The sequence below is a fragment of the Pithys albifrons genome, chromosome 1 (genome assembly GCF_047495875.1).
Source record: "Pithys albifrons albifrons isolate INPA30051 chromosome 1, PitAlb_v1, whole genome shotgun sequence".
Lineage (NCBI taxonomy): Eukaryota > Metazoa > Chordata > Aves > Passeriformes > Thamnophilidae > Pithys > Pithys albifrons.
In genome coordinates this window covers 120,996,824-121,023,067 of record NC_092458.1, presented here as the reverse complement: position 1 = coordinate 121,023,067, position 26,244 = coordinate 120,996,824, and the positions used below count along the sequence as shown (strand labels likewise).

General features: G+C 43.6%; 1 protein-coding gene across 5 annotated transcripts in view; it reads left to right on the top strand.

Moving 5' to 3' along the window:
- The first annotated feature begins 468 nt into the window (after positions 1-468).
- Positions 469-26,244, top strand: part of AGPAT3 (1-acylglycerol-3-phosphate O-acyltransferase 3) — a 90,162-nt gene continuing 64,386 nt past the window's right edge. For 4 of the 5 annotated variants that reach the window (XM_071566095.1, XM_071566055.1, XM_071566085.1 and 1 more), the window contains exon 1: positions 469-734. The gene's annotated coding sequence lies outside the window, so the exon portion shown is untranslated. Of the gene's footprint in view, positions 735-18,322; positions 18,608-26,244 lie in introns of those variants that run through there. The other variant, XM_071566075.1, reaches the window with a different exon arrangement.

The window sequence follows — 26,244 nt, the reverse complement described above, 5'->3', positions numbered from 1 at the left end:
TACAGGAGCTCCTCTCACCCCTCCTGGGCCCTGCGCTCCCCTCCCCTCCTCTTCCCTCCCCGCCGCGGGATGCGGAGCCGGCCGGGCGGCCACGGACCGCGCTCCCCGAAGGCAGCGGCGGGAGCGCGAACCACGCTCCGGTGAGCGAACCACGGCTCTGGTGAGTGACTCCGAGGGGCGACGGGGCGTCCCTGGGCCGGTCGATCTCCCCGCAGCCACCACCGGGGAGCCGCGGCTCGGGGGCTCGGGCTCGCGGAGATGGGCGCTCCCCGCGGTGCGGGGGACGAAGGGCGGGCGGCTCCTCCGCATCGCGTCCCGCTGCGGCGCGGGGAGCGCGTAGCCCCGGCCGGACTGTGCGGGGCGGAGCCGCGCCGGGCGGGAGGAGCAGCGGCGACCGCTGCCGCCCCCGCTATCTGACCCGACCTTCCCCCTCTTCTCCTCCTCCTCCTCCGCCCCCCGGCTCTCCTGCCCCCAGCGGCCCGGGAGGAACTGAACCATCGCCGCACAGGAAGTAGCGGCTGCGGGGAGCAGCAGCGGCGGCGACAGCTGGGGCTGCCGCACTCAATGAGCGGCGCTCCCGCAGCCGCCCGCCCCGCTCGCCCCTTCCCCGCCTCCCGAGGGCAGCGGCGCCGAGCCAGCCCGCCGCCGTCGGGGGCTGGAGGCTGAAGCGGGCACAGACAGCTCCGGCTCTTCCCCCAGGGAGGAGGAGGAGGCGGCGGCGGCGGGGACTGCAGGTTGGTACCGCTCCGCCGGCGGGGCGCGGGTGCCGGGATGCGGGAGAGGGGAGGCGGGCGGTGGACCCTCGTCCGCTGGGGCAGCATCCCTAGTTTGGCACTCCCGCAGCCCGGGGGCTCCGCCGGGAGCCCCTCTCGGAAAGGCCCCATCGCGCCGCCCCCGCTGCGGCTGCTCGGGAGGAGCCGCGCCGGGCCCAGCCCGGCTCGGTCCGGCGGTGCCGGTGCCGCCGGTGGGCGCAGCGCTTTGTGCGCCGGCGGGCGGTACCCGGGGCGGGGGCCGAAGGCGGTGCGGGCAAAGGCACAATGGTCCGGGCTGGAAGCGCATCCTGCCCATCCGGGGTGAGATGGACGCCGTCCCGGGAGGCGCAGACTGGCGGCTCGCTGCTGGGAGGAGGGCGGCTGGGCTCTCCGCTGAGCGTGAGGAGAGGGTGGGAGGAAGGCAGAAAGGATGGATGGACAGGCGAAAAGTGGGAGAGTGGTTTGAAACAAAAAGAAAGAAAGAAGGAAAGCCCGTTTCCGGAGAGCTGGGCTGTACCTGGGTGCACGGCTTGCGAGTGCAAAATGGAGAAGAGCAAACCCTATTGATCTGAGAAAGGCAACCAAATAGGATACTGTTGTGCCGAGGTTCTGTTCAGAGGGTGTTGAGGGTGCTAACCTAATGTGTAGGCATTTAAATCAATAAGCGTGTTTATTATCCCCTTATAGCTTTTAATGCACTCTATTCTAAGGGAATTTTTGTGTTTGATGCCACACTTTTCTATTCTCCTCCGATATTTTTTCCTCTTTTAATCCTCATATTTCCTTGTTGATTAAGGCAGAGAGCACATGCAGAATGAGAGAGTGTCAGAGTTTCCAGTAATTTTGATGCTCATTCTTCAAAGCAATAATAATTGCATTAGTTCATCATGTTCTCTTACTCATTAATTTCAAGTCCAAAATAAACTCCATGGCCTTTCCCCCACTCCTGCTCCAAGGGAAATAGGCTGGAGTCCAAGATGGTATGTTTGCCATCAGTGAATTGGTGATATGTACAAGCATGTTTGGGAGCAGAGTGGTAAGCTCTCCACTTGTCTTGGCAGTGTTTCTTTAGTGGTGAACACTCTTCACTTGAGACTCTGCTTGAACTACAGGTTGCTTGGGTGAAGTTCAATGTAATCACAGATAGGTATATGTATTATTTTCGAGTTTGATCCTACAAACAGCAGAACTTAACACTTCATTCGTTTCCTTGTGAGCCTGCAGCTGTGTATGAGATGATGAGGTTAAATGGAGCTGGAGTTGTAACATGCAGAGAACTTGCTTTGCAGCAGTGAGCACTGGGCTGCTAAAGTCCTTGTGCTGTGGACAGGTTTGAACCTTGGATTTTAATCATAAATGTTCTAGTCTTTCCAGTAACTTTCGTGGAAGCCTTGGCTTTTGGTTCCTTTCTGTGTACTCTAGTCTTCATCACTTTCACATCTATTTCTCTTGAATTTTCACACTTAAAATTGTGTTACTTTCAGTATGTTTTTCAGCCTTTTTCATATTCTATATATATACTTATACTTTTAATATACTTTTTGTATACTTATATACTCTTAAGAAAGTCTTATTATCTCTTTCTCTCTTAATTCCCACCTTCACCTCTGCACCCTTATGCACACACTTAATTGGAGAAAGCAGGACAGAGAGCAGTTGATTTCCAAATATAGCTTGAATTCAACAAGCACAGGGAAAACACCTGACCAGATTGTCCCAGCAGAGCATGATTAAAATGCAGGACCCCTTATCAAAACTTTCTAGTGCATTTTAACAATGCCTTGCAGATAGCTCTGTCTAAAGGGTGTGAGTTGTACCTGACAAGGGTTGAAGTCAGAATGGGTTTTAATTGAGGCAGTGCTGGAGAGAAATAAAATGTTATTTCCTCTTCCCTGTGTGATTTCTTTTGCCTCTGAAGAGGTGCATTAACAAACAGAACTTACAACTGCAGAGAACTCTACTAGCACAAAGTATATGTTCTTTTCCCAGCCAGAGCTAAAGCTTTCTGCTCTGTGTTAATCTTCTTACAAAATGAAATTATTGCATAGTCCTGTGCGAGCTTTGGTTTGTTTTTTTTTTCCCTTTCTGCCTCTCTTAGCAGAAAGATGCATTGTTTTCAAATCCTAAATGGTGTTTTGTTTACTTACAAAACTATTACAGAATAATTGGATTTGAGGCTTACATTTTGTGGGGAACCAGTGTGAATGAAGTACTGCTGCTAACTGTAATGAGTTCATCTATACTAAATTTACAATAGCCATAAATTATGGTTCTACACTCTATGCAAATACAATGAAAAAAAACCAAGAAAGGTTGCATTCAGTCTTGCTTCTTTGGCTTTTGAGACCATAATTCTGGATGGAAATGGCCAAGGTACTGATGAGGAAACGTAGCTATCATCTCCAGTGGCTAAAAATGGCCAGTTCTTTCAGTGTTTTGGTTTTTGTTTGGTTTGTTTGGTTGTTTTTTGTTTGTTTGTTTTTGTTTGTGTTTTTTAGTGTTCATACTGAGTGTTGGTGCATGTGTAGTCTCATTATAGTCAGTGCCTGAACAAAGGCAATTGGTACCTTGAGGATTAGGAGATGAAGAACAAAAGAAATGACAAAAACCCAAGGGAACTCAAGATTTTCGCATGTCTCAGGCTGTTCACTACTTTCTGATGCTGAGCCACCAGTAATAAGTATTCTGTCTCCACTTGCCTTTCAGGGTAGCTCTTGACTTGCTTGTGGGTAGCTCTTAATAAGTGCTAGGATTAATAAGTAATTAAAAGCTTTTTTTTTTTAAGTAAAACTAAAAGGAAGGCAATGGAGAGGTATTTGAAAGTGTTATCCAAATTTCTTTTTCACTCATGGTATTTAACCAACATAAAATAACATAACATAATAATCCCAAGGCCTCTGCTGCATGCTTGATGAAGATTCTCTTAAATGAAAGTCAGTTTGCCATTTGATGCACAGTTATGGTCAGGATGCCAGGCATGAGTCAGCACCTAAGTTGGGGCCTGATTATCACTGGGACACAGGCACCTGTAGCTAAAATCAGGATAATTTGAGAAGTGTTTTGTTTGCTGGTGCATCAAGTCAATAATCTATTCTGCTTGAGTTCATAAATAGCAGATTTCAAATGGTTAAAAAGATCCAAATGGTTAACAAGATCCAAATTTCAAATGGTTAAAAAGGAAGTGAACCCTTGCTAATGTATATTTTTTTTGATGTTTCTCAAATCAGTATATACTTGTGATGTACCTGTGAAATTTCCTTGTGCCTTTGAGTCTGGACACATTTAGGAGCATGCAAGATGTGATAGTGTTGAGGAGCTGAGCACTTAGAGATGTTCCACACAAGTCATAGCAAAGGTGAAAGAAATGCTGGTCTTTTTTGTAAAGACCAATCTATGAGTGCTCCCTTTGGATCTAACTCTTCACAGCAGCTCCTCCTTCTGCTGAGTCTGTGTCTGTATAACCAACATAACTCTGCAGTTTAGTAGATGGGACATTTGTCTTGGGAAGCAGGAGCTTTGAGTTCTTGCCCTTGCCCAAATGAGTATTCAGTGTTCTAAGAAGGAACTGAGAGCCACAGAGCTCTTTTTTCTGACTATAAACCCATGCAAAACCCAAACAGGTTTAGGACAGTGTGGTGAGCAGCTGTGTCAGATTACCCTGTTACATAACCAAGGAAGTGCTAGGGGTGCAGGTTATTATGATACCTTCCAGGAAAAAGGCAAGGAAAGCTGTATTGGAATGATGTACAGCTCAGGATTGAGGATTGTACATTGAGGATGCTTCCCACTGGACTGGTGGGCAAAGGAAACGATCAGGCTCACCTTTCTGTTTCATTCTTGAATTTTGTGAGCAGGCCAGCGCTGTCTTGACACCCTGAACTTTCTGAAGCTGTTGATCTTTGAGACATAACCATGGGGATAGCTGGGACTGATGGTACATCTTGCTGTGTGCTGTTGGTAAATCAGCCTGGCTGCTCATGTTTCTTTCTTTTTTGTGTTGGTTTTTTTCCTAGTTCTGCCTTGCTCTCATTGCTATTCTAAGGCATACAACTTGTAGGGAGAGCAGGCTCTACATTTTGGGCTGCTGCCTCCCTTGGGAGTTGGGGAACTCAGGACCTGGGCTCTGTGGAACTTGCTACTGCAGTGCCACATCTTTGTGCACCCATAGGTGCCAGTTCCTTGGTACAGAACTAGGGTGAAATAAAGAAACTTTCTGTTTCTTCTTGGACAGGGAATGAAAGTTGGTGTGCTGACTAGCCTTAATATTGTTGTTTATCTTGCAGTAATATCAATAATGTGGCATTTGCTTTCCAAACAAAAGATGTGGTTTATGTCCCAAAGAGTTTAAAGATCATTCGAAGCTTTGTGTAGTGGAAATGGTAGTTTCCTCAGCCAAATCAGCTTCATCCTGGCTACAACCTTTTTGCCTAACTGTGATTTCTGCTGGAATCAGAGACTGCTCAGGAAGAAAATAAAATGTTTATCCTTGGAGCAGGTGTTGATCTCCCCATGCTTTATGAGAATGAAAGGGATATAGATTCCTTATACATTTGGAATGAAATGGTAGAAGTTTCCCATACAGATGAGGTGGTTCCAAGTGTATGGCAGAACACTTAGAATTCAATACCTGTGTTTGTGAAAAAAAAAGCCTATTGGAAACCTTTACAATGTTTCTGCATCAATGTTAAGAGCTCTTTAATGGTCAGGCATAAGCAGCGTGACATTGAATCTGTCTATATGTAGCACCTCTTCTCCATGCAGATGGACTTTCTAATTTGCTGTAAGTGAAGTGAGATTTCAGTAAAATTTTTATTTCCTTTTCTTCCTCTCTTGTTGTTGTGTGTTGGCAGTACTGAGGTAATTATAGTGTACTTGCTAGAAGCCCTGACAGCCTAAACTGAGCTCTTTGTAAAAAATGTGATGTTTCCCTTAATTAAGAGAGACTGGAAACAGCACCTGAATCCATTAATTAAATAGTCAAAGTTGATAGCTATTTAGGATATATTAACAAGCAAAACAAAATACATTTTTGACTAAAGTGTTTCCCAGACTAAATGAGCTACTGTGAGACCTTTTTTTTTTGTGGAGAAAAATAATCTATTGGTGCTGCAACTGTGACACATATGTAGTCATGCAAAATTCATGTGAGATTGTTCCCAATTCTATGGTGCTCAGAACAATAGCCTCTGTTTCTTCTTCAAAGCTCTTCAGAGCTGTTAAATAATCCTTGTGACAACCCTATGAAGTGAGTATTGTAGTAATTTTGTATGGATGGCAAAACAATTAATCGGCATTGTCTCCAGCTGTACTGTGAAAGTGGGTTTTGCAGCGTGCCTGGGGCTTGGCCTGCTGCTGAAGCATGTGGTTGTGTGAGCAAGGGGTGGGTGAGCATGTCCTGCTGCCCCTTCTGACTGTAACTGTGCTGATGAAACCTTTTGCAGATGCAGGTGGTCATCAGCATGCAGGTGGTCACCAACATCAGGCTGGAACTTGTGTGTCCTGATAAAGGAGGGATTTAGCTTGTTCTAAATTATTCAGACTGTGTTACTGGCATCACTTCTTGGAGGGGAGATGTGCAGAGCTGTTGGCCTTGCTGGTGTCTGTAACCTTCTTCTGCATTTGAAAACTGGATTGCTCAGACTGACTTCAGGGCGCAAATTTGCTCATTCCTGGGACGAGGTCCTGGTCAGATACTTCCCACTGGGGTCGTGCCAGGCTGGGCTTGCTTAGGGTTATGAGTTGCCTTGAGATTGACCTCCTGACTCCCTTTGATCTAAAAAGGCTGAAGATCCAGCTGTTTCCTCCACTGCATGAACACCAGCGGTGTCTGCCAGCTGAAGGAGGTTTGGATAACCAGGATGTGAGTTCCTGTTTGGGTCAGAGTGGTGTTGCAGCTTTTCTGTGCAGCCTGGCTTTGGCTGCTGAGACGTGTGTCTCCTCTTCTCCTCCACCAGCTCTGCCTGCTGCCCTTCCAGGAGTTATAAAAGCCACAGCAGATGGCTTGGAGAGGCAGTGTCTGTAATTACTGCTGCAAGATTTGCCTGAGCTTGACTCTGCACAAAGAAGCTTTTTTTCCCCCCATTTTTTTGGTACTTCAAATGCAGATTTTGTCTTTTCAGGGGAACACCATGACAGAAATGTGTGCATTTTGTGCTGGTTCAAAAGCAGCCTGTTTTTCTTTTTGACATAATTCATATGCTTTAGTGTTATCAGTTTCCAGTTTTCTCTTGCTATGTCAGTTTTCAGGTTCCTAGTAGTGATACAGGCTAGACTGCCTATAGACCCAAATTTTGATAACAGCTGATGTACCATGAAATAACTCAACTACAATCAGTATGTTTGATAAAGGTAGTATTTTAAACCCAGTAACCTGGCTGGTAACCTTCCAGCAGGCTTTGGGGTGAACATTGTTCTCCCATCTGGACAGAGATGGGTAGTTGTAGGTTTGACACATCTTTAAAGCCTAATGCAAGGACTCATCTCCCAGTTGTAGTTGTGATTGATTGTCCCAACATTATGCTGCATGGTATGTATTTTTCTGTGGGCTCCCTTGTTCCAAATACCTTTCTGAAGCCTTGGTCTCCCTATCAGCCTCTCTGAGCTGAATTTCTCCTCTCACATCTTGGGTGCTTATGGCCCTTGGGTTATTAAATGTATAGCCAGCCAGGTTTGAATTGTAAGAGGACTGAAAGCAAAGGAAAAGAAAGCTCTTAATTTCCTGAGGTCAGTGAAGAGGCTGTGACCCAAACCACCCACTGAGCAGTGTTGTTTTTCCTTCTAGTGGTCCCAGCAGAGGTGACACTTCTGGCTCCTCAGGCAGCTTCCTGGGGTTATTCAGGGTACAGAGGGCTGGACCCCTCTCTTCCTGGGGAGCATGAGGCTCTCACCTCTATTTATTTCAAGGTGGGGTTTTTTTTTCAGTTTACTTTGCCTGTAAAGTACATTTAGGTAAAAGTATAAGTAGCAATGGGAATTTGAGCCAGATTCCAGATCCTTATTGATCTCCATTTCCAGTGAAGTATCTTGGGGATCATGGGATTGAGGTGGCCTTTGAAATTCTGTGGCTTGAAGTTTTTATCTTGTCTTTTGCTTTTGCTTTCCTGGCTAGCCCATGGCAGGGGTACAGTGCTTTGCCATCTAGTAGTCTGCTCATAACTAACTTTTCTGAAACTTGTAAATGGTTTTCATGTTGAATTTTTATGTGGTATTGCTCTTACCTGTGGAGAGGACAACTACTTGTAAACAGATGTATCTTATATATAGCTAGGCAATGTGGCAAGGGTGTTTGCATGATGTCTTAAGAACTGAGATAGCTTAATCTGAAATAGGATGCATTTTGAGTAATTCAGTTTGTTGTCTCAAGTCAAGTTGTTTCTGACAATGGAAGCTGAATTTGGGGCTTAACTCTCCAGTTGTGTTTTCCCCCAACATCCTTCTGTGATGGTACAAGACTAATCACTGCCAAACACTGCTGGATTCCTTGCAGGCTTTCCTGCCCAAATATGCATCAGAAAACATGCAGTGAACCTCCCCATGCCCGTTCTGAAAGGATGGAGTTTGCATTCACTGCCTAACAGCCTTACAGCAGTGTGCCTTAAGCTGAATCAGAAGGCAGCAGCACTTTTTCTACCTTGAAAAGTTCCTTGGATGCAGCTCACCAGGTGTTGGGACGTTAGGGAGCAGCAAGGTCACAGGACACTTACTCTGGTTCTCTACTCTTCCCTGACCATCATTTGTTGTCTGCTGCCATGGCCATGTCGTGAGATAGCTCTGACCTGCTACAGATGTGCTTGTTTGCTGCCTGAGTCCTGCTCAGCCCTGGAAAGGGCATTCAGCCTTGCATTTGAAATGAAAACTGGTTAAAAATGGCATTTCTTCAGCTTGCTTGGTGCAGCTCTAGCTATGGCTGAGATTTGAGGACTGTAACTTCATTTATGGTGAAAGTTTTTGGAGCATGTGGTCTTTGAATGAAGATATGGCCATTAAATATGTATTTATCCCTATGCTGTTAGATATATACTGCTGACAAGCTCTCCTGGATGCAGCTGTGCCTATTCCAAAACCCTCTAGATGGTGGTACTTGTTTTTTTCCCTAACTTTTAAGCTTTTGTCAGCAACCTACCAGTAAGAAAATAAGCTTTACTTAAAAGTTTCCTTTTAGTCTGTGTGCTATATTTTTTTCTGGTGTACTCCAGTACACTACTGGAATGGTGTGTTGGCTTTTCAGATGCAATATCATGCTGGAGAACAAGAGCTGACTGAAGTAGTGGTGATGAGTCCTGAGACATTCACAGCATCATCTTGGCTATATTTCACAGTAAAAAAAGAGATAGTTTTTATCATTGAAACAATAGAACCTACTGTATGCAACAGCCTATGAGTGTTTACCCCATTCAGGTAGTGAGCCCGTACTTTACAATAAAAGAAAGTGGTGTAATCCTTTTCTTTCTTTTTTTTTTCTTGCATTGTTTTTATGTCATGATATTTAAATGTCCTAAACCTTAAACATTTTCTACAAGTGCAGTGATCTCAAGGTTTTGTCAAGCAACCATATGGTAGGTCTGGTCTGAAGGCTGAGCCTTTGGTTTTCCTTCAAGGCATTGCAGGTGGAGAGGCTGCACTTTATGTCCATCTGCACTAATTCTTCTGACACCAATTCTAAAGCTGTCTTGGTGAATCCCAAAGGAATCTGTGAACTGCTGTGAAGGGTTATCTGTGGATAACTTGGCTGACTGGGCCTGAGAAAGAAGGAGGATGTGTTTTAGTACAAGGGAAGCTGGCAGAAGCTTTACCTCACTTGGTGTTGCGTATGAAATTAGCACTGGTTACTCTTCCCACCACTGCTGCTGTGAAGGAAGGCACATCCTTTGAGGACAGGATTGGGTTTGTAATGCCAGAGTAAACGCTTCTTTTCAATGAAGGAAGACCCAAAATGAATGTGAATTTCAGATTGGTTTAACAAGCCTTTCTGTAGTTGATTTATTTTAACAAAACTTTGCCTGGATGGCTTTTTTAATTGAATATTTAAGCACATTGAAAGCAGGGATTTTACTGTCTCTCTTTAGTTTGTGCAGATACGTGGTTCAGCATACTTATTTGTTAATGTCCTTTTTAAAAGAGTGGTGCCCTCATTCTCTTGACCTTTCTCCTTCAAGAAAAAGTGAATTTAATTTGTTTGGTGAGAAATGTCTGTTATATCACTGACCTGTGACAGAGAAGTATGAGGGAGAAGTGGGCTTGGTGAAAAAATTACTGGCTTTTAAAGTGATGAGTTCAGGCCAAAAAGCATTAAGAGTGATCTGAAGCATACTGGGACATTTGCAAACTCCCTTTCTGAACCTCATGAATTTAGTTCTAAATAAGAACTTTGCAGCATTACACACATGCTTTGGTTTTACTGGGTGACCTAAAATAACCAACTTACAGCTTTCTTTTCCTCCGCCTGCCCTCTTTCTCCCACAGGCCTTTTCTTTTCTTCTTGATCAGCATTAACTTTCCTGAGATCTGGGAAATGGAGTTGTGTTCTGTGTTCAGGTTTCTGCCTGATCCAGCACAGGGAGTAGTGGGATAGTGGAGTACTCCTGGGAAAGAGCATTTTGTCACAGAGGAGAGAAAACTGGCTGCTTACCTCCCATCTAGTTGGCTCCTAGGAATATCAACACTGAAAACCAGGTTGGCACCATCATTTCTAGTGGGATTGCAGTTTAGTCTGGAGTGGAGGAGTCTCTCTGCTGATAACTCTTGATCCTTCTCTCTCACAACAGCCTCAATTTTTGGTGATACCATTGCCTACGTTCATTTGTGCCTCTGTATTTGCTCTGGAGCCTTTTCTTTAATGCTCTTCATTAACACCGTGAGGCTGGCAAAACATCTAAGGGGAAAGAAAGCTCCAAATTTGCTTGTATTTCTACCTTTTTTGATAACAACAAAAAATACAGTGCTTCCACTTAACAGTGTGAAACCTGAATGTGAGTCAGTCTTAGGTGATTGCAAAAAAAACCTTCCCAAGAACCCCAAACTCTTGCCTTCTCTCTGACCCCAAAAGATGGGGAAAAATAAACACACCTGCAAAGTGATTTTCCTTGGCATGAACTGGACGGACATGCAGCTGAAAGCACTCTCTCTTAAGAAACACCTTTTCCTGTAGACAAAGTTGTAAGAAAAACTGAGTGGAAAAAATTCACAGAGATGTCTAGAAAATGTTACCAAAAGGAAGGTTTAAAGAAACAAGATAGGTCTATGTAGAGAACACATGAAATCCTGCTGCAAGAGGAGAAGAGAGTGAATTGCTAGCTGTGCCTGCTGTAGAGAGGACAAGAAGTTAGGGATTTAGGATGCAGAGTGAAGAGCTGGAAAACTTAGGGAAATGCTTTCCATTGCCAAATGGGAGTGGTAAAATCTGTTTTGCTGGAAAGAACTCAAAAAGAAAAGATTCTGGCAGATGCCAGGGAAGAGTTGGGGTTTGATACTTCTGCACTAGAGACTGGAGTGCAGGATCCCTGGGGGGAAATCACAGAGTCATGGAACGAACTGGGTTGGAAGAGACCTCTGAGATCAAGTCCAACTCTTGATCCAACACCACTGTGATTACCAGATCATGGCAGTAAGTGCCACATCCAGTCTCATCTTAAAAACCTCGAGGGATGGTGAATCCACCCCCTCTCTGGGCAGGCCATTCCAATGCCTGATTACTCTCTCTGGAAAGAATTTCCTTCTAATATCCAACCTAACCCCCTCCTGGCAGAGCTTAAGCCCATGCCCTCTTGTTCTACTGCTGGTTGCCTGGGAGAAGAGACCAACCCCCACCTGAATGCATCCTTATGATATGTGGCAAGGGGCAGAGGAGATCCAAAGAATGTTCTGGCCTTCTTTGCTCATCCCTTATGTTGCTCTAGTGTGTGTGTGGCTCGGCTTCGCGAACGAAGATTTGGGAAGGGCTGTCCCCACGTGGGTGTGCCCTTCCAGCCTGCGCAGTGGATTTTAGGTGAGGCTCAGTGTGCACAGAACTGGCCCCACCGTTTACATCCTGAGGTTCATCTGTCACGGCTGAGCGAGCTTGGACAGTGACATTGAAGTCCTCAGGACCAGAACATACAGCCCCCGGCATTTCCCAGGAGGTCTCCCATCCAAGTACTAATCCGGGGCTGACCCTGCTTAGCTTCCGAGATCTGACGGGATCAGATGTCAGGGAGGCATTTAACTGCCTTACCCCTTGTGTTGCTGTGCCAAGAAAAAGACGGGTATGAGTGGGGTGGTGGACAAGAAATGAGTGGTCATGGTAAGGAGGAGAAGTAAAAGATGATGAAGAAACTTTACTGACAAAGATGGGGGGCAGCTGGGTTAGGTGACTTTTAGAAATCTCCTTCAGCTGCAGACACTCAATTTTATTTTGGTAGAGACTTATGCTCCTAGCATGGTTCAGGCTGGGAGCCTCATGTGCTGTGAATTCCAGCACAGGGCATTGCTGATCAATTTATGCATCAGACCAAATGACCCAGGGAAGGATATTGGTATTTTTGCTTTTCTGGCAAGAGGTCCTTTCAATTAGTGGCTGCTTCATAACTTCCTCTTTGAGTGTGTGTAACAGTTCACTTGCATTCCACATGAGTTCCATTCAGAAGGTGGAGCAAAGCCTTGGAGATGTTGACCTTAGAGATGGGCTTCAAAACTGGTGCATGAACTCAGCTACCAGAAACTCTGTGGTGCTGGTTGCCTTTGATTTGCTATTTTTCCAACCATTCAGCTCTCAGTGAATTTCTGTGGCACAGAATTCATTCCTGATGACCAGCCAAAGTACCTTAGAGTTGCTCTGGCCAGAAGCTGTAATTACCAGGAATGCATGGAGGGCACTAAACAAAAGCTGGAAGGCTGGGTAAACCTCATTCAGAAGTGGCCAGTCTGTGCCCACAGAATTTAAATGTGAGTTCTGGTTCTCTCTGCAACACAGTCCTCCTTGCCTTTTTGGTATTGCAGCCACTGCAGAAAGTTGGTGGGTGCTGAAGTAGCTCTGCAGAATGATAAGCAATGAATTAAAGTCTGAGTCAAGCTCCTGGCTCCCTGTACTGACAAATGCTTTGCTAGCAAGTATTTGAGATGAAGTACCAGAAAATTTATGGACTGTGATGGTCTGTCACTCCGAACAGAAAAGAAATACCATCCAGCTTCCTGAAATGGTATCTTTTATGTGTTATATGCCTAAAATTATTTAGCAGGACATATGGTCTTTACATGTTGGTAAAACACAGGCAGTCCACACAAGCAAATGTGGAGCATCTTGTTTTTTGAGTCCAGCAGTGGCCAATGTGTTACCTCAGCAATGTTAAACTGTCATCAGCTGAGTCTGAAAAACTCATCCAAAGTGTGTGTATCTGATGTAAATGAGACACAACTTGCTTCCTCATGACCACAAGGAAACCCAGTCTGCCTCTCACTGGCTATGGAGCCTGTGCCTAGGTAGGAGAGACAGAACTGAGATAAACTGAGCCTCTCTTGAATGACTCAATAGCTGTTGGGGGAATTTGTAACGTGCTGGTTTTCACAATGCCAGATGCTCTTATGAGGGGAGCCCTGCTGTGTTTCTGCATTAATTCCAGAACAGCATGAAGGTGGGATTCTGTCCATTGGAAGCATTTTGGATGGTATTGTTAGGTAAATGGACCCTCTGTCTTTAAAGACTGTCTCTTGCAGATAATGTAGTATTTGGAGTTCACAAACCTGGTGGAATTACACATATGAGAGAGGGTATGAGCAGCAGAAATGCAGGTATCTGGATGTATGTTTGCTCTGGATAGTCAGTGAGTCCTCATTAGCTGTGTGCTTCTAAGCCTGCAACTAATTGTTATAGAAATTAAAAAACCCACTGCACTGATACAGGTCCTCTCTTCAGGGGTGTCTGTCTGGGAGCACTTGTGTTCAACAAGTCCTAGCAGTGTCAAGCACATACAACTTGATTACAAGGTGAACGTTTTTTTCCTCCACTGTGTTTTTTTGCCTGAAACTTTTAACTTGCATGTCTTCTCCAGAAGAGGGTGGATCTTCTCAGACAGGTGAATTTGTGCATCTCCAACTTATGTTGATCTTTTGGTATAATTTTCTCTTGTTTACCTCCTCCTCCTCCTCCTCTTCCTTATTGTGGGTTTTGTCAGGTTGGTTTTTTAAGCATTTAGAATCAGTTGCCAAATTACAGGAATGAGCAGGTAAGTTTAATGCTGCACTGCATGACAGATGATGTAATTGTACTAGCAATGCTTAAACTGTGTCTTTCATTTTTCTACTTCCAGTGTACTTAGATCAGGTTTTCTTTTTGTGCCTCTAATAATTTTTTCTTTGTACCAGATATATATGGGGAGAAGAGAGGAAAGAGGAGTAGCATGAAGGGACTGCAAGTGGCATTTAACTATTCCTGGGTTTTCTGGGATTTATGTTATGTTGCTGCGGAGTGGGAGCTGCCATTCTCTCCTGTGTCTGTTGTGTAGGCAACCAGCAGACCTGAATGGAACAGGTCCACGTTTGGGCAGATCCTGCTCTTATTTCAGCCTTAAACCTGTGGGTTTAGGGGGTGGTCTGGGTTGAAAGAGAGGAGTGGGTGGGGGGGAGGGTTGGGGGCCTGTAGAGGTTCATCTGTTCAGTCTGTGCTTTCTGGGGCTACCTGTTGCCTGTCCTGTTCCAGATCCCTGCAGCACATCCCTCCTGGCCTCACTCACTGCTTGTTGGGATCTGTCACATCTTGAATTTGTCAAATTTCTTTATATTCCTCACCAGGAACTCATGGAGTTCTTTCTGCTTCTTTTGCCCCTCTTTACTCCCTCTTTACTTTGTGCTGCTGTGTCAGAGGGTGAGAGGTTCTCACAGGCACTTAAGAGCTGTTGCCCATTTTTGAGGATGCACTCTCTCTTCCTTTTCTCAGGAGTCCTACTTTTCTGCTTCAGGTCTGGATGCAATCCTAATTTATGTAGAAATCCTGTGTTAAAACTTGTTCAGATGTTAACTTAGCACAGACAGCTTTGCAGTTCTTGCGCTGGAAGTGATATCTTCTGCAAGTGGAGGGAGCTGTGCAAACTCGCTGAAGATTCTGGTTATATTGGCCAGTTCTTGACTGCAAGCCTTTTTAGTTGTTTGTTGAGAGGTTATTTTGGGAAGAAGAATGTAATAGGGTCAAAAATCAAATTTCAGTCAAGGCTGATTCATTTTGTACGGGCATGTTTTGGTTGCTGGGCATTGCTCACAATAGAAGTTGGAAGAATTTGAAGTGTTCAAACTAATTTTTACTAGCAGTCTTTCCCATTAGTAGTGACTGGCTTTCCTGATATGGTTTCATTTCAGATTCCTGAACACTAATTTCTATTTTATATTAAATGTACTTTTGACTAACAGAAATATGTTGGGAAAAGTAATGAAGCCCAAAGGAGAATAAAGCCATTTCCTTTTGGCTTAGTGTTTTTTTCTGTAGGTCAGCCATAGACATGTTTTGTTTTGACCTATTTTGTTCCTAGTATGAACTTGAAGTTTAAAGTCCTGCCACTGAGCAGAGTAAGCTTATAAAACACTCAAGTAAATTAAGGCAGAGCATCTAAACCATGTTTATGTTGCCTTTGTTCACCATATCATGGTGGTTCCCATCAATAATCACAGTGTCCTTGGAGAACAGGATGGGTCTGTGCAGGTAGAAAAGACTTTCTGAAATGTGAAGTGTGCATACCAGGTAGTTAAAATGTCTCTAAGTTAGTGTTTTTGATACCTAAAACCTGCATTTTTTGAGTTCATAATATATGCTTTTCCATGCTCGAGCCTGATTTTCCCGTGTTGTATTTTGGTTTTGGTTTTGTTTTGTTTTGTTTTTTTAATAGAAAGAGAAACTGCCATGAGCTCTCACAAAGCAATAAAGGGAAATAATGTTATGAATCCCTTGATGTGGTGTGAAAGTTTAGACCTTTCCCACTGCTGTCTTTCATTTGCCTTCTGTGCAGCTCGGGTTTTTTATTATGTGCTCTTCTCATGGTCACCATTCTCAAAAGTTTCTTCAGTTATTTGTGAAACTGCAAAGTATTAAAAATACTGAGACAGCAGCTTTTTCCCTGCATGCTGAGATCATGTGGCCATCCACCAAATGAACTGCCTGGAAGGGGATGGGATGGAGGGACCAGGCTGGTTCTAAACTCAGTTTTGTAATCCTCTCTGCTCCAATTAAATGCTGTAGAGACTAGTGGGGTGATGTGGGTGTCTGAACATGTAATGTCTCTTTAGGCACTCCAGGGTGTTTCTCCTGGCCTGGAGCCACCTCTCCCACAGGGTATAAGTTGCCCAATGGCCTGGTGTGATGTCTGCCAGTCCCATATGGATGTATCTTGGAAACACCTAAAAATGGCTCTTGACACCTATGTTTAGAAACCCAGATCTCTTCCATAAGTCTTGGTGAGAATTTCAAGGAGTGGCTTTGCTCTGCCCATTGAAGTAGGAGCATTCGGAAGGGATAGACTTTTCTTCAAACCTCTGTCATCTTTTCACCTCAGTGTCTCTCTGTGTGCTTAAAGCCAAAACCTTCAAGTGCCAATATGCAAACACACCCTTCAGTCTGAGATTATTTGACTCTCATGAAGATGTAATTTCATGGCTGCAAGACTTTAAAATAACTCTGAAATTAAGGTCTCTGAGTAATCTATAATAAAGGATCACTGCAAAAATGCAGGTGCACAGAAGTGTGAATACTCTCTCTGCCTTCAAAGACTGATACCTGTGGAACTGCATGTGCTGTAAACCTTAATTTTATTTTTTATTGGAATCAAGTTTTTTATTATGCATTAAATAGTCTATAGGCAGCTGAGCAGTGTAGTGTCTAATTGCTTGGTTTCTCCCCTATTCCTGGTCCACAGTATCATACCCATTTTAATGAAATACCAAATATTTGCTGTGATCGAGGCAGAATGAATAAGGTAGTGATTGGTATCAGGAGCTTTTTTTTCCCTAATTTCCTTCTGTCCTTTAGCACGCTACTTCCAAACTAATAAATACCTTGTAACACTCTGTGATAGCTTTGTAACTGTGTCATTATAAAGAAACAACAGAAAACATCTTCAGAGATTACCAGCTTTGGAAAAATATTTGTCATGTGCAGAGCAAAGTTGTTCCCTAGCAAAAATTACTTACATCTCTGTGCTATCCCATTCTTTGTCATTCACTCAAACTCTTATTCACTAAAACTCTCAGGTATGTTTAAGTTGTTTTGATTTCAAGATTTCCATATGCCCTGAATTAAGCTGCTTTTTTATAATTATTTTATCATCATTCATAAAGAGTGTTTTGGGCTTAGATAAAGGGGCCATAATTGCACAACATCTTAGAACAGAAAATATGACAACCATCTTGAGCTGTGGAAAGAAAGATGAGTGTGGATAACAGGAGAAAGTCCAGCCTCTGAAAAGCAGCCACTCCAATGGTATAAATCAACTAAAATTCAAGGAGTCTCTGAATGTTGTTCTTGATGTCTGAATGGCTCTCAGATACTAAACTGGTGCAGGTTACTTGGTTACTAAGATTCAGTTCTCATTAAGACTCCTGTAGGTCTATATATATTAATTTGTTTAGTATTTTGAGTAAGTAAGCATTTAATATTTTAAAAAACCCTTCCAGGAGGGAAGGGATACAGTGGAAGGAGAGAAAGGAATTTTTTTTTAAGTATGTATTTGTTTTCTCTTAGTTTTCTCTATGAGCAAGAGAGACAGGAGCAGAGTTGTTGGTTTCTAATAGTCAAGCAATAGGCAGCACTTTAAGCCTAGAATTAAATAATTAGAAGTCTTTCCTCCAGATCAGTAACTCATGCCAATCTTTGTAGTGACCACCACTTCAAACTCTGTTTAATTCAGATTCTTGCACTGCTGAAAGCAAACATGCTTTCCTTTGGAGTGCACCAAATGCTGGTTGCAGTAGTAGTTAATGTATCTGATTATAGAAGATGTTCTAGTTATTTTTACCTATTTTTCTTACTGTAAAAATCAGCCAATATGTGGGTCAAAATGTATTCTATTCAGTGGTACACACATTGAAAAGCAAAAAGTCTTACAACAGCGTGTTACAGCATTGTAATGGGTAAATAATACTACAATTTGTGTTTTCTACATAGTTCAAATTATGTTTGGGGGTTTGTAATGAAATGCTGCTTTGTGGCATGACAAACCACTGGCCATGGGGCTAGAAATGTTTTCAGGGGGTGGATTTAGCTTGGGAAGGAGGTGACAACTTGCTGCACTGGTCAGGGCAGTGGGGCAGGACACCAGGTGGAAAAGCCAAGTCTGGCACTTGGCCAAATGCACCCCTGAGAAATCATAACCCTTCCTTGTGACCATAAAAAATGGTCAGAGTCCAGAGGGCATTTGTGTGTTTGCTTTACCTGTGCACTTTACCCTGGTTATGTGACTTTTCCAGGCAGTATTTATATTTTAAGCAACATGAGATTGCAACTGGACACGTGAAGGGGGGTTTGCACAGGAGGGTCAGGACGTACTTGCAGCTCCTCCCCAAACGTGCTCTGCTCCAGCACGGGCTGTTTTAGCAATGCCTTCCTAATCTTTGAATGTACTCATGGTGTGTGCAGCTGGACACATCTGGCAGTAGCAGAGTGTGCAAACAGGCAAGCAGCTCACCAGCTGTGCCTCGTGTTGGTAATACTGTGGGGTGCTCTGTCTGCAAAAGAGCCCTGGATTAAGGAGGAGGCATCAGCGTGGAGTTGGCCAGTTCTTCAGGGTGCTGAGACTGAGAAGGTGCTTGTGAGGTCAGGAAAACTGCTCCTCTGCTGTGACTGAAGGGTCTGGTCCATCTGGACAGTGTGTGGTTCCTCTGCTGCTGGAGCATCGTTCCCTATGGTGGGTAAGCCAGGCAGGCTCCTGTGCCAGGCAGCTGCAGGTCTTTGGTGCTGCAGGGTTACCTGCTGTCTGGGAAGAGTGGGGCAGCAGTTATTTCTGGGTTTGCTAAAAGCATTTTGGGATTTCACATTTTAAAGTGATGATTGTGCTGGAGAGCAAGGTGAAGCCAGGAACTCGTTAAAGAAAAGTGGAAATCATAGAATCGTAGAGGCGTTGGGAGGGACCTTAAAGATCATTTGGTCCCAACCTCACCTGCCACAGGCAGGGAGATTTTCCACTAGACCAGGTCGCTCAAAGCCTTATCCACCCTGGCCTTGAACACTTCCAGGGATGGGGCATCCCCAACCTCTCTGGGCAACCTGTTCCATTGTCTTGCCACCCTCACAGTAAATAATTTCATCCTAATATCTGAATTACATTTTCCCTCTTTCACTTTGTACTGATTACTCCTTGTCCTAACACTACGATGCCCCTACACATCACCTCTGGAGTGTGTATGAAGTCTTAATCTATTTACCACTGAATGTGCTATACTTGGGGGATGCCCTCTCAGTGTGCAATTGTGTTTTATCATGTGCCAGTAAATATTTTAACCTTTCATTATTAATATTGTTTTATGGGTTCCATATTTCTGAAACAGCAATTCTTTTTTAAACCTCTCATCCACTTAGGAAATGTTGTCTTTACATACGAATTTCTGCTTCTTCTGAGGATCATAAGGCAGCTTCTGCTTCCCATGATATGTGGAAATGAATGTGATTGATGTAGAGAGGCATCTCTCTTCTTTTTAGTTTCTAAGGGTAGGAAGTGGTTCTACTGTTCCATTTTAGCGTCTTGTGGCATCTCGTAAATAACAATGAGAGAAAATCTAACCCTATGCTCAGGCTGACAAGGAGGTGTGAAAACAGACTTTTGGCATGTAGATGTGATTTGAGTCTTTTGGAGGGAGCTTGAAGGCAGTCAATCTTATTGGAGGACCCAGATCTGTCAAATTGAAATAAAAATAAGAGGTCTGATTTCTCAGGATTTGACTGTTCATTTATCTCTCTCTCTTCTCCCCCCCACCCCCCCGGCCTTTCTTTGTGTTTGAAAGTTTTATACAGAGAAAGGAAAAACCCACCACTTTCTTACTTGGACAGTACTAGCATCCTGCAGTCAGATGTTGTGATTTCTTTTGATTTTAAAATTTTAAAAACCATGCTGTGAAATTAATCTGGAAATCAGTAGGTAAATTAAAAAGGAATATTCTTTAACATAAGTAATGGAGTGTCCAGGAGCAGAGCAACTGGAAGCACAGGGAAAGGCACATGCAAGAAGGAACAAATCTCTTTGATTGTGCTGTTGAACACTCAAAAGTCTTTTCTGCATGGGGTGTGAGTAAATTGCCAGCTGTCTTAATGTTCAGGAAGAATTACTCTCCTCTCCTTGGTCATTCTGCAGTCATTCAAGTCTGTCTGTACATTAACAGGGCTTTTTCTGTCTCTCCTTCTGATACCTCCAGAGTGAACACTGCTTGGGACCTCCTCATGCAGTGTGAGGATCACTGAACTGATGCAGAGTGGTATTGCACAAGTTGTAAAGAGACTCTGTGGAGGGAGGGAAACATGTTTTTGAATGTCTGTGTTTATTGCAGGGGTTTTGTCTTTGGGGTTTTTTTGTGTTATGTGTTTTAAATCTTCAGCGGAAGCAGCTTTGTGGATGAAGCATACAGTTGGAAGCACAAGAGGATGCCTGGTTTTACTTCCCTAAGACTTTTAGGAGCCTTATTTTCCCTAAGTTAATTTTTGCCCATGGCTTTTTCTGTACATATATGATGCTGTGTGTGTTTTTCTGCCTCTATCTGCTTTTGTTAGTGCTCAGCTGCAGGAAGTGTAAGCTTTCATGCAGTGTTTATCCACTCAGAAGTTTCTGTTTGTGTGTTTTGCTGGATGTGACTTTTTTTTTTAAAGCAATGATAGAAGTAAACTTGGATCTGGTGAGGGAATTAATCCCTCTGCCCACCTTCCCCAGCAAGTTACCACCCCACACCTGGCAGAGGTGAGGGGAGCCTGCTGTGCTGCCCTAAATAAACTTTCTTGCTGTGTTAAGAGAGGCTGATTGGTTTCATTGATAGAGCTGCAAGCGAGACTAACCAGCCTGTTTTAAAGCCTCTGTGTCTAATGAATCAGAACATTTTGATCTGTCTTCAATAGTTTTCCACTTCAGCTACTCTTGACTATAAAGTTCAGGAACATACACCATTATGTGGTAAACCCTTTTTATTTGGTTATTGTTACTTGATCCTGTAGTTTTTGCTTAAAGAAGCCAGTGGAAAGAGCCTGGCTAGGTAGTGCCTTGCTTTTTGTGTCTCTGTACCTGGTGTCTCCTTTCCTTTGGCATGGATCACAGTGGCCTGCACACATCTGATCCCCCCCCGAGCTGCTGTCCAGGTAAAGTTTCGCTGCTGCACCTTGTCATGGAGCTCAAAACAAGTAAATGAACAACAGCTGTATTGATCAGGGCAGGATGCAAAGGAATACAGTGAGTTTGAGAGCATTTGCTTCCATGTTTCACGTGGGACAGGGGATCACTAAGTAAGGATTTGTCACCTGGAAGAGTCAGGCTCTGTGTGAATGTGATGGTGCATTTTTAGGTGTAGCATTTTTCTGTCCCAGGGCATTGTGTCCTGCCTACCCAACACAAGGCCAGTCACAGTGCCACGTGGCCAGCTAGAGCCAGGTTCTCTTGGGTAGAAAAATCACTCTTGAAATACTCAGTGATCTGAGAAAACAAGCAAAGTTGCCATCTTTTCCCTCATGGCCCCTCCTTGTCAACTCTGCAGCCTCAGTCTCCTACAAAGCATTTGTCTTCCCTTGTTCCATTTATTTTCTTCCCCCCTTGTATCTTCTACTAAAATTAATAACTTCATTATTGTACACTGTTTCACTTTCTCTTTTTTTGTCTGCTTTTACTCATTCTACTTTATTATCAGTATATTTTCTTTGTTTCCTTCTGTATCTTTTTCTCTACTTTCTCTTTGTTTTCCTTCTCCTCTGTCTTTGCCCACCCCCTTCACACACCTGCCCTTTGGCCAAAAGCAGAGGGTGAAGGAATTATCCCAGGGTTAACCCCCCATGTCTCATAAATCCATACACAAACCATAACTGGCCTTCAAGGAAAGCTTCCAAACTTGATATAAAATAACGATTAGTCAGGAAGACTATCCTGGCCCTCAGTAAGTTGTTCCAGGAGCTGGTGATTTCTGCTGAAGTGTCTGGCTTATGACCTGATTTTTCTTGTTGTTTCATCGAGAAGCTGACGGTTCTTGTTTGCCAAGCTTTAGTTCCAGTAGCTGAGGTTTAGTCTGCTGTAAAACTTGACTCCATATAGCAACTTAGACTGTGATCAAATTTGTGGTTTTATTCTGTTGGGTTTTTTTCTCTTTAAACTTGAATCATCTGTCCTTGTTGAGTCTCCTGCTGAAGACTTGTTTTCTGCTGGTTGAAATTCTTCGTGAATAATTTCCACACACAATTTTCAATCTGTGAACATAATTCTTGAACTATTAAAGGCAGAACTGGGCATGATGTTGTGGATATATGACAATCCCAACTCCTTTTCACCATTTCCCTGGGATCTAATTTTTATGCCTTTTGCATAGAGGGACTGACTGATTTGAAAGCCATTGAGCAGATAGTGGAAGATAGGCTTTGGAATGGCCTGGAGGTTTTCAAGATCAGACTGGACATGGCGCTTAGTGCCATGATCTAGAAATCAAAGTGGGATTGAATCAAGGGTTGGACTTGATGGTTTCAGAGGTCTCTTCCAATCCATCTGATTCTATGATTCTATTCTATGATTCTATGATTGTTAGTATGGTTCCACTCTTCAAGCTGGCTTTGGAGAAAGCAATGATCTCAAGTCTCAAGGTTCACCAGTCTCTGGAATTAGCTGTGTATGTAGAACCTTCCATTTGTTTTCAGTGGCTCAGGATTCAGAATAAAAAAAAGTTGCTGCTTTACTTTTATGGGTTCTGTCTAGATTTTTGTGGGGAAAGTAGTTCTTTTGCTCACATGGAAGAAAACCAGTGAAAAAACCAACAGGACTCATACACAGGGCTCTGTATTATTGAAATCTTGATAGGCAGAGTGTAATGGTGTTATTTGGACTGCAACAGTGAGGCCCTACTTGCTTTAAGCCTTGTAATTTGCAGGATTGGAAATACATCTTGTAAGCTGCTGGTTTTTCAATTCATGAAGGTAGTGCTGGAAGGATATTTGAGGAGAACATGTGCTTTTTTACCACCCCTGAGTGTGACAGTCAGACCAAGCCTGTTCTGTGGAAAACTGGCTCTTGCCTTGAAAAGGTCATTCATATGTTCAAATAACAGTGTGCAGGAAGAGAAAACTCTTTCAGAGCAGGTGTCCAGAGATGCAATAGAAGATACCTGCTTGCCTTTTATTATACCTGTCACCACGGAAATCTGGTGAATGAGTCTCCAGTTGCCAGCAGGAGAAAGAAATTACTGAACAATAAATAAGAAGCCCATGGAGAGCTCCCAAGGTATCATCTTTCATGCAGACTGAAAGCTCTTTTCTGCTGTGCAGGAAAAGGATGAATAAGTAAAATGTTAGTATGCCACTGATGGGACACATGTGAAGCGTTAGGAAAAATTAAAAGGTCGTATTACTTGCAGTTCTCTGAAGTTAGATCCTCATCTCTGTACTGACAGAATTGAGAACAGGTTTTATTTACTTTTCAGAAAAAGGAGAGGACCAGTTATTCTGGCATAGAAATACAAACCTACTTCTGTTCCTCAGATTTAAAAATTGCGTAGTGGAATAGATTGTATTGTGCAAAAAGCCCTTGGAGCACATATGTGTTTGCAGTTGTAATTTCTTATTACACGTTTCTTTGCCTTTGCATGGAGAATGCAGCAGTCCTGGGGTGGGCTGTTTCCTGTCACTGAAAATGTTGCAGGTGTGGAAACTGTATTAGTCCAGTGGTAAACTAGTGTCTGACTGAACAAAAATATGAAATGCAGTATTGCTCCATAATGTTTCTCTGTTCCATTAAGGAAGCTTGGAAATAAATGTCATCAAAGTGCAACTAGCCTGTATCTTTTATTATGTGTCTGATTTAACAGATCTGTGATTGTAGGTTCTTCACTTACCTCTTGTTTGGTCTCTGATGTCCACTTTCCAGTGTGTTGCAGGAAGTTTTACTAAGGACAACAGGTTTTTGCAGGTGCAAGATCCAACACCAATTCCTGCCATTCTTCTGTGCTTTGCGTTTCCATTTTGGAGCTGCTGTCAGACAGCAAGGGGGAACCATTGTTTGGTGGCACAATCCTGAGAATCTTTAAGGTATTTAAGCTGCAGCAGGTGTGTGGGGGACTGTGCAGCCTGGTTGCTCAGACTGTTCAGCTGCTGTGGCATTCAGCTGATCCAAATGGCAGGAAAAATGGAACTGCTCTGTCTGGATCCCTTACCTGTAGTAGCCTCTCCTGGAGATGTTTTTCTATATGGAAATGAGCATATATAGGATTTAGTGACCCTACCTGGTGCTTTGTACTCTTGTTGTATTCTGAGGACTTTTTAATGTTTTTATAAAATAATTTTACAGAAGACACTACAAGTTGAATTTGTATTTAACCTTATGAAATGTTACTGAGCAAAGTTACCAGTATGGACTTTAAGCCAGTGGACTTCAAGGTGCTCCAAAACCTGTCCTTAAACTAGCACACGTTTCATGAAATACAAATGTGGGTATGTGACACACTCCACTTTTGGATGCACATGACTGCAGTCCTCCCAAGGGTACTATCATCCATATGGGTTTCCCTTTATATTTGCTATGTAATACAGAATGTTTTCTGTCTTGCTGTTACTTTGCCTGTACAGTACTAAAAGTCTTGGGTTTTGCTGTTCCAACATTTTGGAGTTGGAAAGCCTGTGGATTTCCTAAGGAAATGTGCTTGTTCCTTACGTGCCGTAGGATGTGCTTGGCTGGGGATGAGGTTTTTGGCCACGAACATTGCACCAAAATGTTATTCACATGATGGGCTGCTTCTGCATCAAATTCAGCAGCTGTTTCCTCATATTGCTGTCTTCTGCAGCTCTGTCCTCTGCCAATTCTCCCTTTTCTCCCTAAGGAAAATGCACACTGGTGAGCTGATTCATCAGTCCACTGATTAGCTATGCTCAAATTAGTCCTTTCCCCAGGCTTCAGAGTATTGTCCAGACATGAGCAGGAATGGATGGTTCTAGGTATTAGTGTACAGCTCTGGTCAAAATTTATCCTGGGTGTTTTTGAGGGTCCTGTTATCCCATCTGGAAATGGAACCATTTCTGCCCATTCCAGGCAGCTGTCAGATCTGCTTAGTCCATCCTTGCCCTCCCCAGTTTGGCTGTTCCCTGTTGTCCTCTGCTTGAACCCCTAAAAGAGAAGTGAACTGCCTGATAAGGAGATGTATTCCTTTTCTTCTACAGCTGTTTCTTCTCTCTTGGAGAGCCAACACTGAGGTCCACCAGAGGATTTACATGTAGGTGGTGATAATGTGAGTGCATGTAAGATGTGGTATCTCAGATTTCAGTGGCTCAGGGTTGGGAGGATAGGTCACCATGTATATGTAGTGCAGGAGCAGGGAAAAAAAGGAGTAGAAGAGGAAACTACTGAAAAAAATATTTCAGTCTCTAATCTAATTATAAAGACTTGGGGTTTTCTCCTACCTTTGGTTAAAATACTACTCCTCACCTCCCTCAGTGTTGGAGAATCCTTACAATATCCTCATGTCAGGGTGAGCCAGGATGTGAGGAAACTTTCCCTCCATCCATTGATACCTCCTTTGTGTAGGATCTGGGTACCCATCCAGAATAGTGAAGGACAGGAGGGATGAGGACAAAAAACATCTTCAGTGCATGTCTGCAGCATGGGAGGCTGGTGATGCTTCGCAGCAAGGTGGAAAAGGGATCATGTTTGGAAAGCAGTGGGTTGATCAATGAAGCATTTGCAGGTGTTACTTCCCACAGACTGGAGCCCCTGTCACCCATCCTGCCTAGCTGTTAGGTTTCCCTCTGACTTGTTTTGGACCAAACTCGGCCTTCTGGCCTTTCTTTTAGCAGCATTGGTTTAGCTTGGAGTAGTGCTTCAAGTAGCAGTGGCTGCATTGCCTGGCAAGGTGCTACCAAGGTGGAGCCCTGCCCTTGCCTTGAGCTCTTCATGTGGTTTGTGAATCAGCACAAAGTCCACTGAAGAAGAAAAACACTTCTACAGCAATTTGCCCTGAGCCCATGGGATTCAGGTGCTGAGAGAGACTGATTAATACTAGCTTTGTGTTTGATAACCTCTGGGTATTTGAATGTCATGTTTGGAGGAGGAAGGGGGAAAATACACCCATGTGAACTGTTCAGACTCAGAATATTGCTCAAACTGGTAATCAAAGGACTATATGATATGCTTTTCTGTCCTTATCAGTAGTTCAAATAGACATGCTAATCCCTGGGGTTTTTTTTCCTGGTAGCTGTGGTGATTATAACCACAGTGAGAAAGGTACATATTGTAGGGAAGTGAAGATTGAAAATGTACCTGTCCATCAGTTACCTGAAGCAATAGTTTATTAAGATAAACAACCCCCAAGCAACTGAGCTGTACTGCAG